Source organism: Procambarus clarkii, chromosome 74, assembly GCF_040958095.1.
Source record: "Procambarus clarkii isolate CNS0578487 chromosome 74, FALCON_Pclarkii_2.0, whole genome shotgun sequence".
NCBI lineage: Eukaryota > Metazoa > Arthropoda > Malacostraca > Decapoda > Cambaridae > Procambarus > Procambarus clarkii.
In genome coordinates, this window is record NC_091223.1 from 17122113 (window position 1) to 17139048 (window position 16936).

A 16936-nucleotide genomic window follows, 5' to 3' on the forward strand; every position below is an offset into this window, starting at 1 on the left:
ATATCTGTATGTAAGTAGCACCGAACTAGCAGGTGTTCCTTGACAATATCAAACACCATTTTCCACTATTAAATCCTTATATACTGCCTCTATTGTTTACTAGATTATCTTATCCCAGGTGTCACTATCTGGGGAGCCGGTCGGCCGAGCGCACAGCACGCTGGACTTGTGATCCTGTGGTGCTGGGTTCGATCCCAGGCGCCGGCGAGAAACAATGGGCAGAGTTTTTTCACTCTATGCCCCTGTTACCTAGCAGTAAAAAAGGTACCTGGGTGTTAGTCAGCTGTCACGGGCTGCTTCCTGGGGGTGGAGGCCTGGTCGAGGACCGGGCCGCGGGGACACTAAAAAGCCCCGAAATCATCTCAAGAAGATCTCTATCTTTATCTTATCTTTATCTTATCCCAGGTGTGCCATTATTCTCAACCTGAATATTCCGGGGCTTAGCGTCCCCGCGGCCCGGTCGTCGACCAGGCTTCCTGGCACCATGACCTGCCATGGTGACATGAATGAAGTAACTACCAGTGTAACTACCATCCTTGACTCAAAATCCGGGGATCCCGGTTCGAACCCGGGACATAAATGATTGGGGGTCACGTTTCCCTTCACCTAAGGCCCCTATTCACCTAGCAGTAAAGAGGCGTCTAGCTGTCCCCCGACCAAGGGAATAGTATTTTCGTTGCCCCTATAATTCACCTCTGGATTATCTATATCTAATGCTATATCTAGTCGCCCGCTCTACCTCTGTGTTGGGGGACCTCACCAGGTCTCTTGTTGGGCTCCTCACACACACCTCTTTGTCGTTCTCGGTGTATGACGAGAACAGGACAGGTTGATAAAAAAAAAATACGTCTAACGTGGAGAAGTGGAAGGGAAGGTGAAGGGGAGGGAAGTAGACCAGGCAGGGAAGTAGATGAAGCAGGGAAGTAGATGAAGCAGGGAAGTAGATGAAGCAGGGAAGTAGATAAAGCAGGGAAGTAGATGAAGCAGGGAAGTAGATAAAGCAGGGAAGTAGATGAAGCAGGGAAGTAGATGAAGCAGGGAAGTAGATAAAGCAGGGAAGTAGATGAAGCAGGGAAGTAGATGAAGCAGGGAAGTAGATGAAGCAGGGAAGTAGATGAAGCAGGGAAGTAGATGAAGCAGGGAAGTAGATGAAGCAGTTCACAGTCCACACCATGACTGCTTGATAATGAGGTAAGCAGTCCTCATGGTGACCCCAGAACCCCCAGCCAACAGGACCTTCAGGGAGAAGAGAAGTATGAGGGTGAAGAGAAGTATGAGGGAGAAGAGAAATATGAAAGAAAGGGAAGCGAGAGTGGGAGAGAGAGAGTAAGGGGGCGGAAGCCAGAGTGAAGAATGTTTTATAAGGATGACAGAGTATGAGGGAGAAGTATGAGGCTGTATGAGGGACCAAGAACTGTGTAAACAGAACCAAAAGATACGAAACTCTTGAACAAATCCACAAGGGCCGTGATGAGGATTCGAACCTGCGTCCGAGAGCATCCCAGACGCTGCCTTAATCGACTGAGCTACGACAGGGTCAAAAGCAGTTGAAACCGAAGTTCTACTGAACTTACTGGATCCTCCGAGACACAAACCAGGGTTTTACCAGTAAGTTCAGTAGAACTTCGGTTTCAACGCCTTTTGACCATGTCGTAGCTCAGTCGATTAAGGCAGCGTCTGGGATGCTCTCGGACGCAGGTTCGAATCCTCGTCACGGCCCTTTTAGATTTGTTCATTTGATGCATCATGCTGTTGTGATTTCTGTGTGTATACGAAACTCTTCGCAGAAGACGAACGATAAATGAAAAAAAAGATGTAATAGGCCACAAAAAAATTATCCTTTCCTATACCATAAAATGGGATAATTATCTCTCTATAAACATCCCTATCTTAACCTAACCTAGTTTATCCTATCCTAACCTAACCAGTTTTATAGCCTATCCTAAACTAATCTATTCTATCTTATCCTAACCTAACCAATTTTATACCCTATCCTAAACTAATTGATTCTATTCTACCCTAACCAATTTTATAGCCTATCCTACACTAATTTATCCTATTCTACCCTAACTAATTTTATACCCTATCCTAAACTTATTTATCCCATCCTATCCTAACCAATTTTATAGCCTTTCCTAAACTAATTTATTCTATCCTACCCTAGCCAATTTTATAGCCTATTCTAAACTCATTTATCCTATCCCACCCTAACCAATTTTATAGCCTATTCTAAACTCATTTATCCTATCCTACCCTAACCAATTTTATACCCTATCCTACCCTAACCAATTTTATACCCTATCCTAAACTAATTTATCCTATCCCACCCTAACCAATTTTATAGCCTATCCTAAACTAATTTATCCTATCCCACCCTAACCAATTTTATACCCTATCCTACCCTAACCAATTTTATACCCTATCCTAAACTAATTTATCCTATCCCACCCTAACCAATTTTATACCCTATCCTACCCTAACCAATTTTATACCCTATCCTAAACTAATTTATCCTATCCCACCCTAACCAATTTTATACCCTATCCTACCCTAACCAATTTTATACCCTATCCTAAACTAATTTATCCTATCCTACCTTAACCAATTTTATAGCCTATCCTAAACTAATTTATCCTATCCTACCCTTACCGTGACGCAGTTTACCATCAATACAGTGGTATCCCAATTTTGGTTTTCTTTTTTGCGTGAGAAGAAAACCAGAGAACTTACGACTCCTGGAGGCAGGTTACGAGCTTGCCCTTCCCCAAGCTCGTCGTACGTCTTAACCCCTGGAACATGACTCGCAAATGTGTTTAGAACCCGTCCCAAATTACTGCTAGGGTGAATTGAGGTTATTATAGTTATAAAGATCGGTGCCCAGTCGATCCTGGTGGCCGAACTTGGTCGAAATTGAGGGATACCCGCCTTAGGAAGCCTCCAGGGTTGCCAGGTATGTTTGTAGCTGTTAGGTGTGGGAAATATTACTAATGTATGTTCGACAGATCTTATATTCGACGGAAGATATTCGTCGGATCTTACAAAGATCTGTGTGATTCTGTTCCTTACAGGTGATTGGTTAAGAAAGATTAGGAACCTGGTTTCGGATTCTCTCTCTCTCTCTCTCTCTCTCTCTCTCTCTCTCTCTCTCTCTCTCTCTCTCTCTCTCTTTCTCTCTCTCTCTCTCTCTCTCTCTCTCTCTCTCTCTCTCTCTCTCTCTCTCTCTTTCTCTCTCTCTCTCTCTCTCTCTCTCTCTCTCTCTCTCTCTCTCTCTCTCTCTCTCTGCCTCTCTCTGTCTCTCTGCCTCTCTGCCTCTCTGTCTCTCTGCCTCTCTGTCTCTCTGCCTCTCTGTCTCTCTGCCTCTCTGTCTCTCTCTCTCTCCCTCTCTCTCTCCTCTCTCTCTCTCTCTCACTCTCAGCCTCTCTCTCTCTCTCTCTGCCTCTCTCCCTCACTCTGACCAACTTCTTGATATAACAAGAGTTCCCATCTCCTATAGGAAAATATACAGAAATATAACAAATCAACCGATATATATATATATATATATATATATATATATATATATATATATATATATATATATATATATATATATATATATACATACTCGCATCATAACAAAACAGACACAAGGATTACTTGTCCAGCCAATGCTAAGTGGCGCTTGACGACCGGTGTCACAAGACCAACCTGTGGCTCAAGCTAAGCGTTAGTTGCATATTGCAAAACCATTCATTTCGGCTCGCGGTGCGCAGCGCGGGCTGGTTATACCAGCCATTATGCGCGAACCACCCAGGTGGTGGTTGTTAAGTGCCTGAACAGTGCCTGTCTAACGACCGGCTTAGAAAGCCAGTCCCTCGTGGTAACACACACACACACACACACACACACACACACACACACACACACACACACACACACACACACACGCGCGCGCGCGCACACACACACGCGCGCGCACACACACACGCGCGCACACACACACACACACACTCACACACACACACACACACACACACACACACACACACACACACACACACACACACACACACACACACACACACACATTCCTGGTTGACAAATGGAATGCATTAGGAAGTGATGTGGTGGAGGCTGACTCCATACACAGTTTCAAATGTAGATATGATAGAGCCCAATAGGCTCAGGAACCTGTACACCAGTTGATTGACAGTTGAAAGGCGGGACCAAAGAGCGAGAGCTCAACCCCAGCAAGCACAATTAGGTGAGTACACACACACACACACACACACACACACACACACACACACACACACACACACACACACACACACACACACACACACACACACACACACACACACACACACACACACACACACACACACACACACACACACACTGGGAGAGGAAATTCTTCAGGAGTCAGAGAAGGAAAAAGACTTGGGGGTTGATATCACGCCAGACCTGTCTCCTGCAGCACATATCAAGCGGATAACATCAGCGGCATATGCCAGGCTGGCCAACATACGAACGGCATTCAGAAACTTGTGTAAAGAATCATTCAGAACTTTGTATACCACATATGTCAGGCCAATCCTGGAGTATGCAGCCCCAGCATGGAGTCCATATCTAGTCAAGGATAAGACTAAACTGGAAAAGGTTCAAAGGTTTGCCACCAGACTAGTACCCGAGCTGAGAGGTATGAGCTACGAGGAGAGACTACGGGAATTAAACCTCACTTCGCTGGAAGACAGAAGAGTTAGGGGGGACATGATCACTACATTCAAGATTCTGAAGGGGATTGATAGGGTAGATAAAGACAGTCTATTTAACACAAGGGGAACACGCACAAGGGGACACAGGTGGAAACTGAGTGCCCAAATGAGCCACAGAGATATTAGAAAGAACTTTTTTAGTGTCAGAGTGGTTGACAAATGGAATGCATTAGGAAGTGATGTGGTGGAGGCTGACTCCATACACAGTTTCAAGTGTAGATATGACAGAGCCCGATAGGCTCATGAATCTGTACACCTGTTGATTGACGGTTGAGAGGCGGGACCAAAGAGCCAGAGCTCAACCCCCGCAAACACAACTAGGTGAGTACAACTAGGTGAGTACACACAGGGACCTGACGGCTGAGTGGACAGCGCTCGGTATTCGTAGTCTTGGGGTCCGGGGATCGATCCCCGGCGACGGCAGAAACAAATGGGCAGCGTTTCTTTCACCCCTGATGCGCCTGTTCACCCAGCGTTAAACAGGTACCTGGGAGTTAGACAGCTGCTACGGACTGCTTCCTGAGTGTGTGTATATGTGTGTTAGAGATAAATATATGTAGTAGATATAATAGAGGAAAAATAGATTAGTATCTAATATATTCGTGGACAAGCTTCTATGTGGATAAAATATTAGTGTCACATGTGCCTGGTCGGAGACCGGGCCGCGGGGCTGGTGATCCCCGGAAGCTACACGAGGTAGGTTAGTGTCAAGCTAAGGGTTAGGCTTTAGTAGGCTAGACAAGTAGGCTTTACACGAAAATCAAGAAATATTAAATTATTAAGATGCATAAAAAAAGAATGATGAAATTGAAATTGAAATTTCAATTTCATCATTCTTTTTTTTATGCATCTTAATAATGAATGACGGTAAATAAAGATAAAGACGAAGGCAAATGAGGAATAACACGAAGGAATAATAATTAGGCAAAGAAAGAAAGAAAGAAAAAACATACCAAGTGGCTTACGCCTCAGTTAAGGACTTGATTACTAGTTGTATTCACCCCCCCCCCCATTCTCGCAACCCTCCCCCTCCCACAACTCCCCCCCTTCCCCCTCTCTCGCGACCCTTCCCCCCCCCCCCCTCTCCCTCCCTCTCGCAAAGGAAAAGGTAGAAAGAGGACCAGGAGGTATCTACAGTAGATACGAGGTATCTACAGTGTAGATAGGGGGGTATCTACAGTGTACATAGGGGGGTATCTACAGTGTACATAGGGGGGTATCTACAGTGTAGATACCTCCTGATCCTCTTTAAGTCCTATGGAGGTATCTACATTGTAGATACCTCCTGGTCCTCTTTAGGTCCTCCTCTGAAGGTATCTACAGTGTAGATAGGAGGTATCTACATTGTAGATACCTCCTGGTCCTCTTTAGGTCCTCCTCTGAAGGTATCTACAGTGTAGATAGGAGGTATCTACATTGTAGATACCTTCTGGTCCTCTTTAGGTCCTCCTCTGAAGGTATCTACAGTGTAGATAGGAGGTATCTACATTGTAGATACCTCCTGGTCCTCTTTAGGTCCTCCTCTGAAGGTATCTACAGTGTAGATAGGAGGTATCTACATTGTAGATACCTCCTATAATTGTCTTCCTCCTGATGGTGTAGATGCTGCCCCATCAGGTCACGGCAGTTATACAAGAGCCGGAGAGAGAGAGAAAAAGATTTGAAAGTTATCTTGAGGTTAACTTGAGATAATTTCGGGGCTTAGTTTCCCCGCGGCCCGGTCCTCGACCAGGCCTCCACCCCCCAAGGAAGCAGCCCGTGACAGCTGACTAACTCCCAGGTACATATTTACTGATAGGTAACAGGAGCATCAGGGTCAAGGAAACTCTGCCCCTTTGTTTCTCGCCGGCGCCCGGGATCGAACCCGGGACGACAGGATCACGCGTACAGTGTTCTGTCCGCTCAGCCGCCGTGCTCCCCACAAAGGTGGCTATAATCCAGACACCAGCACCAGAGGCACACCTAAACAAGGTAACATCAGCAGCACACGAGACGCTGGCACACATTAGAACCTAGTGAAGCATAAAACTAAAATCCTGATACAAAAAAAGGTACAAAAGTCTCTTAGAAATTTATTGCCAAAGCTAAGAGGGCTGAGCTATGAGGGTTCAGCAGGGTTCAGAGAGCTAGAGCTCAACCCACGGGAAGGGGGAAGCAACTGACGACTTTTTTTTTGTGCAGGGTGCAGGGATGTGCAGAATAGGTACCTGGGAGTTAAGTCAGCTGTCACGGGCTGCTTCCTGGGGATGGAGACCTGGTCGAGGACCGGGCCGCGGGGACACTAAAGCCCCGATATCATCTCAAGATATTCCTGCGCGGGCCCTAAACCTCTGGCTGGCCCACTAAGTGTTGCTTGTTTCTGTTTTACTTGGGCGGAGTATGAGTATTTATGACTCGTATGGTCGCTTTAGTAAGATTTTGTCCCCATGTGTTTAACAACTTATTCTGCTCTATTGGTGTGACGGGACATGATCTCAACATTCCAGATTGCAGGGGAAATTACAAGCTGGACAGGGCAGCCTCTTTTAAAGCGAAGGAATGAATATTAATACCTCCAACCAGGGAGGCCTGGAGACCGGGCCGAGAAGCCGTTGATCCCCGGAAGCTACACAAGGTAGACACAAGGTCTACCTTGTGTCTACCACCTAGAAAAAGTAGAATACACTGCAGTAACAGACACAACCAGGCCAGTAGTGCTCCTGTGCCAGGTAAGTCCACTACGGGCTCACCATAACCCGTGCTACTTGCCTCGCTCCTGTGCCAGGTAAGTCCACCACGGGCTCACCATAGCCCGTGCTACTTGCAACTTGTTCCGAGTAGCTGAATCTATAACAACAGGCCAGTAGGCGAGGCATATATAGAGCCTACATAGGCCTATCTCCATCCCCCCCTCAGTAGCCACGAATAGGCAAGTACTGACAGCACACAACCCTCCCCCCCCCACCACCACCACACTCCCCCCACCACCACCACACCCCCCCCCCACCACCACCACACCCCCCCCCCCACCACCACCACCACCACACTCCTCCAACCACCACCACCACACTCCCCCACCACCACCACACACACCCCCCACCACCAACACCACCACACTCCTCCAACCACCACCACCACCACACTCCCCAACAATCACCACCACACTCCACCAACCACCCCCACCACCACCACCACCAACCACCCCCACAGTCTCCCCCCCCACCAACACCACCACCACACTCCCCCAACAACCACCACACTCCACCAACCACCAACACCCTCATCACCACACCATAATGACTATCCTCCCCCCCTCCCCCCCCCCACACACAGCTGGTGCAGGCAGCAGATGATGGGACTCAGCACCACTTGTGCGCTGATTACCAGCGAGCCATCTGGCCCACAGCTGGCTGGTGAGGTAGGGAGGAGGAGGGGGGGGGAGGGGGTAGGGGTAGGAAGGAGGGAGGGTGGGGGGAGGGGTAGGAAGGAGAGGAGAAGGAGGAGAAGGAGGAGGAAGGAGAAGAAGAGGTGAGGGTGGAGATTAATAAGATGGGAGTGTGGAGAGTATTAATTTACGGGGCTATTCATGCCCGTGCCACCTTTCGGGTGGCTTAATCTTCATCAATCAAGAGTGTTAATGAGAAGTTTACCAGGTGAGAGACACAGGTGAGGTAGCAGGGATAATTACTCGCACCTGGCCAGTGGCGTGATGTGTTGTTGTTATAGATTCAGCTACTGGGAACGAGTTCCAAGTAGCACGGGCTATGGTGAGCCCGTAGTGGACTTACCAGGCACAGGAGCGGGGCTGTAACTCCGGACGATGAAATGTTTACTGATTAAGCCCGACACCTGTGGAGGTGAGGTGAGGTAATTTACCTGTAGAATACACTACGCAGGTAGCGTGTCCTACAGGTCGCTCCTGGGCCAGGTCGGGCTCACCATAGCCCGTGCTACTTGGAACTCGTTCCCAGTAGCTGAATCTATAACAACAACAACAGCTACGCTGGTATGTCTACACCGCACTTGTCTAAGGCGTAAGTGGACCCGTCAGATGATGTTATTGAGGGAGGCTAAGAGTGGGGGGGGGGAGAAAAAACAAGTGCCCAACCACTTGCACTTATCGGGGATCGAACGCCGGCCCTGCAAGGTGCCCAAACCAGTTGGTTCGTCACCTTGGGCAAAAAAATATAAATAGCGCGCACACACACACACACACACACACACACACACACACACACACACACACACACACACACACACACACACACACACACACACACACACACACACACGCACACACACACAAACTGGTGTTTAGTCCCCCAAATCCGAGGACACACAAACAAACAAACCCAGAAAGACCCCCCACATAAACACAGACCACAAACAAATAAACGAACAACAACAATCCTCACATAAAAGAACAAACACATAAATACACCCACAGGAGCCGTGCTGAGGGATCGAACGTATGTGCAGCAGGGCACACGCCCGAGTCCACTGAGCCACGACATGCTAACAAGTAATTATCAAAAGAAGGCACCAGGGGCAGGCTATGTAGCACGGTAACAAACACACACATTGAACACAAACAACAATACTAGCTGCAAGGACAGAGGGAGGGGGGGGGGAGAGTGACCTTTGACATGGTTGGGAGAGAGTAGGCAAAGGTGGGAAAGGGTTGTTAGTGGGAGGAAAGGTGACAGGTAAGTTGTGGTAAGAGGTGAGTCTCGTGAAGCTAAGATTAATTCATCTTTGCAACGAAATCAACCGTCAATCGACTGTCAATCGACTGTCAATCGACTGTCAATCAACCGTCAATCAACTGGTGTACAGGTTCCTGAGCCTACTGAGCTCTATCATATCTACATTTGAAACTGTGTATGGAGTCAGCCTCCACCACATCACTGCCTAATGCATTCCATCTGTTAACTACTCTGACACTGAAAAAAATTATTTCTAACGTCTCTGTGGCTCATTTGGGTCCTCAGTTTCCACCTGTGTCCCCTTGTTCGTGTTCCACCAGTGTTAAATAGTTTGTCTTTGTCCACCCTGTCTATTCTCCTGAGAATTTTATAGGTGGTGATCATGTCTCCCCTTACTCTTCTGTCTTCCAGGGACGTGAGGATCAGCTCCCTTAACCTCTCCTCGTAGCTCAAACCTCTCAGTTCCGGGACTAGTCTGGTGTTATACCTATGAATCTTCTCTAACCTTGTCTTGTTTTTAACTAGGAATGGACTCGAGGCCAGAGCTGCATATTCCAGGATTGGTCTGACATAGGTAGTATACAGGGTCCTCAACGATTCCATACACAAGTTTCTAAAGGCAGTTCTTGTGCTGGCCAGTCTTGCATATGCCGCTGATGATGATGCCTCTGTGTACTCACATAGTTGTGCTTGCATGGGCGCGCACGCGCGCGCGCGTGTGTGTGTGTGTGTGTGTGTGTGTGTGTGTGTGTGTGTGTGTGTGTGTGTGTGTGTGTGTGTGTGTGTGTGTGTGTGTGTGTGTGTGTGCGCGCGCGCGCGTGCGTGTTCACCTGTGTGTACTCACCTATTTGTGCCTGCAGGATCGAGCATTGGCTCTTGGATCCCACGTAAAAGGACTGACACACACATTAACAGCAAGACACACCTGTACCACTAATAGCAACCACTGCAACACCATTGGTTTAATGTAATGACTCTATCCTCCCTCAGGATTATGAGGGAGAATTATCATTATTAGCATCATTAAATAATTAAAAGTAATTCAAACTGTATCGAGCAAGCTTCTAGCTGCTATCAGAGTTCAGGGAACGATCAGTCTCAAGCGGTGGCAAGATAATCCTTACGCAGGCGATGAGTCGCAATAACGTGGCTGAAGTATGTTGACCAGACCACACACTAGAAGTTGAAGGGACGACGACGTTTCGGTCCGTCCTGGACCATTCTCAAGTCGATTGTGACTGGTTTAGGACGGACCGAAACGTCGTCGTCCTTTCATCTTCTAGTGTGTGGTCTGGTCAACATAATCCTTATATTTGTGTCCCATTTTTGGGTCTAATTACCAGTTATGTCAGTTCGTCCTCATTCTGAGAATTGGTCGTTAGTATACTTAGCCAACTGCTGAAAGGGTCTTTCATATCATGATATATAATATACACCACTTCCTTCTCTGGGAATGAGAATGGTCCGTCCTGGACCATTCTCAAGTCGATTGTAAGAATGGTCCAGGACGGACCGAAACGTCGTCGTCCTTTCACCTTCTAGTGTGTATGGTCTAGTCAACAAAGTTAATGTATTACGTTCTTTACCTCTCTTCTATCTGATATCTCCCATTCTTGAAGGTATTATACCATTCACAGCAGACCAATATCCCATCAAGCTTGGCTCTCAAGCTTAATTACTGTCTGCTGTGGGGAGCCTAGTCAAATATTTTCTGACACAATAGATGGCGTAGTATGTCTATCTATTTTCTCCTGTTCACTTACTGTCAGCTTGAGCATTTTAAGTGTGTGTATGGCTGGTGAGGAGAGTGAATGTGATGTCACACTCTAACATCAATACGAAATTTAATGTTCACAGATCATGTTAATTCTAAAATACATTATCTAGTGTCTTAAGTGTCAAAAATTGCCCTTTCAATAGCCAAAAACTATCAATATATATATAACCCTCTTAGCCCATTAAAATAATAAAAGGTTTATTATTTACCATCAGTATAATAATGGGTTATCTTTTGTTTACAAATTTGATCTGGGACTGAACGTCAGCCAGCTGGGTTCATTGTCGGAATTTACGCTACTCATGCGCCACCCTGGCTAGGCTTGTCTGCGTCTGCTGCTCCTCTACTTGTTTGCGTTTGCTCCTCCTCCTGTTCCTGTTTGCTGCAAACAGTCAGACCTGTTTGCCTGACTGTTCGCTTCATGGGGTCTCTCTTTGTCAACATCTAACTTGTAATTGTGTTTATTCGTGACATTTCAAGCTAATTGATTAATTATTTTTCCTGTTTATTTTATTACTTGTTTACTTTGTTGAAATTCTTCATAATGGATTAAGAGATGGACAGGGGAAAGAGACAGACAGACGGCAACTGGTAAACAGTGATATTACGAGCATAAAAACAGACAGATGGACAGGCAACCAGTCAAACAAAGCCAGACAGTCGAAACAGACGGGCAGCCAGATAGACGTTCAGATGGCCAGATAGACATTCAGATAGCCAGATAGACATTCAGACAGCCATATAGACATTCAGACAGCCAGATAGACACTCAGACAGCCAGATAGACACTCAGACAGCCAGATAGACATTCAGACAGCCATATAAGACATTCAGACAGCCAGATAGACACTCAGACAGCCAGATAGACACTCAGACAGCCAGAGGAACAACCAGCTTGCACATCCTCCTTCAATCGTCAACTCTGAGGACCAGATGACCAGCCTCAAGTGACTGCCTCGAGTGCTTCTGGAGTGTGAGTGCTTCCACACACACCCTCATTATGCCTCGCCTTGTCCCTTGACCGCATATATTTCGAGGACAAACACACTGTGTCTGTCTTGTTTCAATGTCTCGTAGACATAAAGAGATAAGCTACTTAACTACTTGTTAAGTCATTCCAACCTTTAGGAGTAGTCAAAATGATTCTTTGACTTACAAGTGGGAAAAGAAAAATGGTAGTTAGGTTAGGTTAGGTTCGGTTAGGTTATCTTCTTGAGGTTATCTTGAGATGATTTCGGGGCTTTAGTGTCAGGTTAGTTGACTGTATAAATCTTTGTTGCAGCGCAATCCCCCGACTAATTTATCTAAGAAGTGAGACCTCAACTTCAAATGGGAGAAAGTTTAGTTGAAAGTGCAACACCGGGCAATAAAAGTCATCCCAAGAACTTTAAGTCAACTCTCAACCCCAACCAACTTTTGAGATGTATTTGAATTTCCTCAATAAAATACTTCACCTTAACCTGCTTGATGGGGTTGTGGGAGTTCTTCTACTCCCTAAGCCCGGCCCGAGGCCAGGCTTGACTTGTGAGAGTTTGGTCCACCAGGCTGTTGCTTGGAGCGGCCCGGAGGCCCACATATACCTGCTTGATGGGGTTCTGGGAGTTCTTCTACTCCCCAAACCCGGCCCGAGGCCAGGCTCGACTTGTGAGAGCTTGGTCCAACAGGCTGTTGCTTGGAGCGGCCCGCAGGCCCACATATACCTGCTTGATGGGGTTCTGGGAGTTCTTCTACTCCCCAAGCCCGGCCCGAGGCCAGGCTTGACTTGTGAGAGTTTGGTCCAACAGGCTGTTGCTTGGAGCGGCCCGCAGGCCCACATATACCTGCTTGATGGGGTTCTGGGAGTTCTTCTACTCCCCAAGCCCGGCCCGAGGCCAGGCTTGACTTGTAAAATACCTTGAGAACCCTTAAATACTTAAATACCTTTGAGAACCACAGAACTAGCAGCACTGCAAACCAGACGTGATAGAGCTGATCTCAGGGAAAAAGGTGGAGGACCTTTGACAAACCGCCAGCTTCCTGTCCCTGACGAGGCCACTACATAGTTGGCCTTTACGCACATTCAGGTAAATGTGTGTGTGTTATATTGGTGCATCAGAGTGTCGGATCATGGCACCACATTGCCATAGTGGCACCACAGCACCACACAACAGCACTACAGCACCACACAACAGCACCACACCACAACCCCCACCACAGCATCACACCAGAGCACCACCCCACAGCACCACACCACAGCCCCCACCACAGCACCACACCACAGCCCCACAGCACCACACCACAGCACCACCCCACAGCACCACACCACAGCCCCCACCACAGCACCACACCACAGCACCACAGCGCCACACCACAGCACCACACCACAGCACAGCCCCCACAGCACCACAGCACCACACCACAGCACCAAACAACAGCCTCCACAGCACCACACCACAGCACCCCACCACAGCACCACCGTTAACAACCCCACTACCACTTATGTCTACTTCAAACAACAACAACATCCAGTAGGAACATCCAGCAACAAGCACAACAACGCGACAATATATGAGGGTAATCACCACACATTATTACAGCGTCGGACGAAGCTAATTACCTGTAATTAAATAAAGTGGACTACTGTTAATATATATATAAATACATAAATATATGTATAGGTCTAACAGCGGCCTTTATATCTGCACGCTACGGCGCCCAACACGACGTGATTAATTACGCATCTAACAAACGACCAATTGGAACAGCAAGTTTGGACAGGAATTGGTGCTTTCTGGTGGGGGGAGAGGAGAGTAGGAGGGGTCCTGTCTGTGGGGTGGGAAGGGTGGGGGGCTGTGGGTGGGAAGGGGGGGTCCTGTGGGAGGGGTGGGAAAGGTGGGGAGTTGGTCTGTATATGTGGCGAAAGTTGATAACTTCTGGGTTAAATTCGTTTAATTATGGCCCAGTTCGCTGCCAGAGACGAATGGCAGTGCTGGTCGGCTTATATTTTTTTTGCTTCGCTCCCCTGACATATTTCTTGTAAATGACCGCTTTCAATTTTGGTTTATAACGTGTATTTTATTTGCAACAAGTTGAAATATGGCAACATGTACACACACAGAGGCACAAGTGCTCTGAAACAAATGGGGGGGGGGGCTGTGGTTAGCCTGTCATTACAGCCAAGGGCCACTAACCCCAATGGGACCATCAACACCCCTAGAGGCCATCACATGGTCGTGTCGATACAAGTCCATTATTGTGTTTCTTTGTCCGCCCTTTACACGTCAACTGTAAATATATATAATCATTCGAGGAAATAAATCCAAGATCATCGAGGACACCGATGGTAGCAGGCCGAGCGATGTTGTATATGCTCTCGTGTACCTAAGGGACAAATGTGCGAAAATGCTAAGCAACTGAAGTTCTACAAACTAGACAAGAGCAAATGGGTATCATCTGTCAACTCAGGGGTAAGTTGATGAATGGTGTTCTTCCAGTCACCACCAATCATTCCAGTTTTCACTCCACCTTTCCACTGTCAATAAAGCGAGTAATTTTTACCCATAGTTCACTCCAGGTTCCCTGCCACACAACAGCCCCCAAAGCACCACAGCACTACAAAGTATCCCCCTAGTATCCTGCTCCCTCCTATACCCCCACCCCCCACCGTTGCCCCTCCCCCCCTCCTCCATGCACCATGACCACAGGACCTTAATAACCCCCCCCCCATAACCACTTCACCATTACCTTCATTAGCAGCTCGTTAAGACGATAATTTACCATTACAATCGCTTATCCAATTTTACGCAATATTAGCATGGACGATTCACGGCCGCCCACCGACTCAAGATGAGAATGGAAGAGAAAAAACTATTGCAAAACGCCCCAAATATTTCATCTTTCCAGTGGTGTTGATTTAAGGGCGATCGGCTGGGCCGCCCCGCTCCTTCCAGTGTGAGTCAGACATGAACCAAATGCGAGATGTTAATGTTTACGTTTGACATCAAAGAAAATGGACTCGTGTTATTCTTTTGGATCCAACCGCTGATTAGCATAACAAAACAGTTAGAGCTGAGACAGTGGCTCAGATTTATCTGTCGCAGCCCGTCTTCCAAAGACCCACAAGTGATTCCATGCACCCGCCAAACCCGCTGTTTATGAATGAAAAACGGTTTACACACGACTCACAACTGCTTTCGTTGGAACACTTCCTGAATAAGTGCCTCACTGACGAATTTTGTTCGAACCACAACGCTGTAAATGCTTCACCCACGTACTACAAATACAAATAATCGCCAACAGAACCTAAACACCTAACCTAACCTATTCTTATATATGCACAATATGCTAATATATTATAATATTAATTTATATTTGAGAAACCTCCCAGTTTGAATGAACAGCATGGGGTCGACCGCTGGATATAATGGACTTAAGTCGAGGACGGATAGGTCTGTCAGTACTTAGCCAGGAACGGATATCGGGACAGGACCGAAGCCAAGGATTGATATATAGAAGTACCCGAGAAATAAAGGCAGAGCGGAAATATAGATTCAGTGCTATGGCCAAACGTAGGACACCAAGAAGTGTTATTGGTACCCAATTGTATTCTACTATGACATATGGCCTAGAAGCAATGATAGTGCTAGCAGCACAGCTAGAATGACAGAGTTCTTGCATGCCTAAGAGGCCAAAAAGGGTTAGATGTTGAAGCGGAACTACGAGTCAGTCCGGTAACAGAGTATAATATACCAAAAACAGTGAGCCAAACCGACCTAATCAAGGCAATCCTCCATATGAGTAGATTGGAGTGATTTGCCCAATATACACACCTTTCAGGACTGGTTTTGCAACAGCTAGACCCCCTCCCACCTGGACAAGCCCAAGGCAGCCCAACTGAGATCAGTAGTGTTCAATTTATGAACCAGAATGCAGATGGAATAACTAATAAAGGAGGAGAATTACAAGAAAGGGTTATGGAAAATAAAATACATATCACAATAGCAGGAAGGAAACTGATAAAAAGCCCCAATCTTTCCAGGTTACCAGGTAATAATGGAAGAAAGGGTGTGGTGAGGTACCCCTACTACTATAGCTGAACTGAAGTCTAGAGAAAATAAAATTACCAGAGAAAACAGATCACCGTGAGTACTTAATAAGAACAGTGATAGCGCGGGACATGCAGATCTTTACAACACCTCAATAAAGACAAGATGGTTTAAGGAGCATTCGACAACTGCAACAAAGGTAATAGAAAACAAATCCACTATGACCTTACCTTGAGGTGCTTCCGGGGCTTAGCGTCCCCGCGGCCCGGTCGTCGAGGACGCTAAGCCCCGGAAGCACCTCAAGGTAAGGTCATAGAGGATTTGTTTTCTGTTACCATTGTTGCAGTTGTCGAATGCTCCTTAAACCATCTTGTCTTTATTGAGGTGTTGTAAAGATCTGCATGTCCCGCGCTACAAGGTGGAGGGAAGATTAAAATTCTAACACTTGAGGATTTTAATTACAGGGAAATAGACTGGGCAACAAACCCCACGGATCTTTTCGATCAACATGGAGAGCAAAGTTAGTGGACACAGTGGACACACACTTCTTGAGGCAACATATCACAAAGGTGACAAGAGTAAGGGGAAGGTGACCCCACCAGCATTACCTAAAATGAAGCAGTTGTTGAGGAGATCGAGTACGAGGTGCCTCTAGGAGACAGTTAGCACAGTGGAATTATGTTCGGTTACATG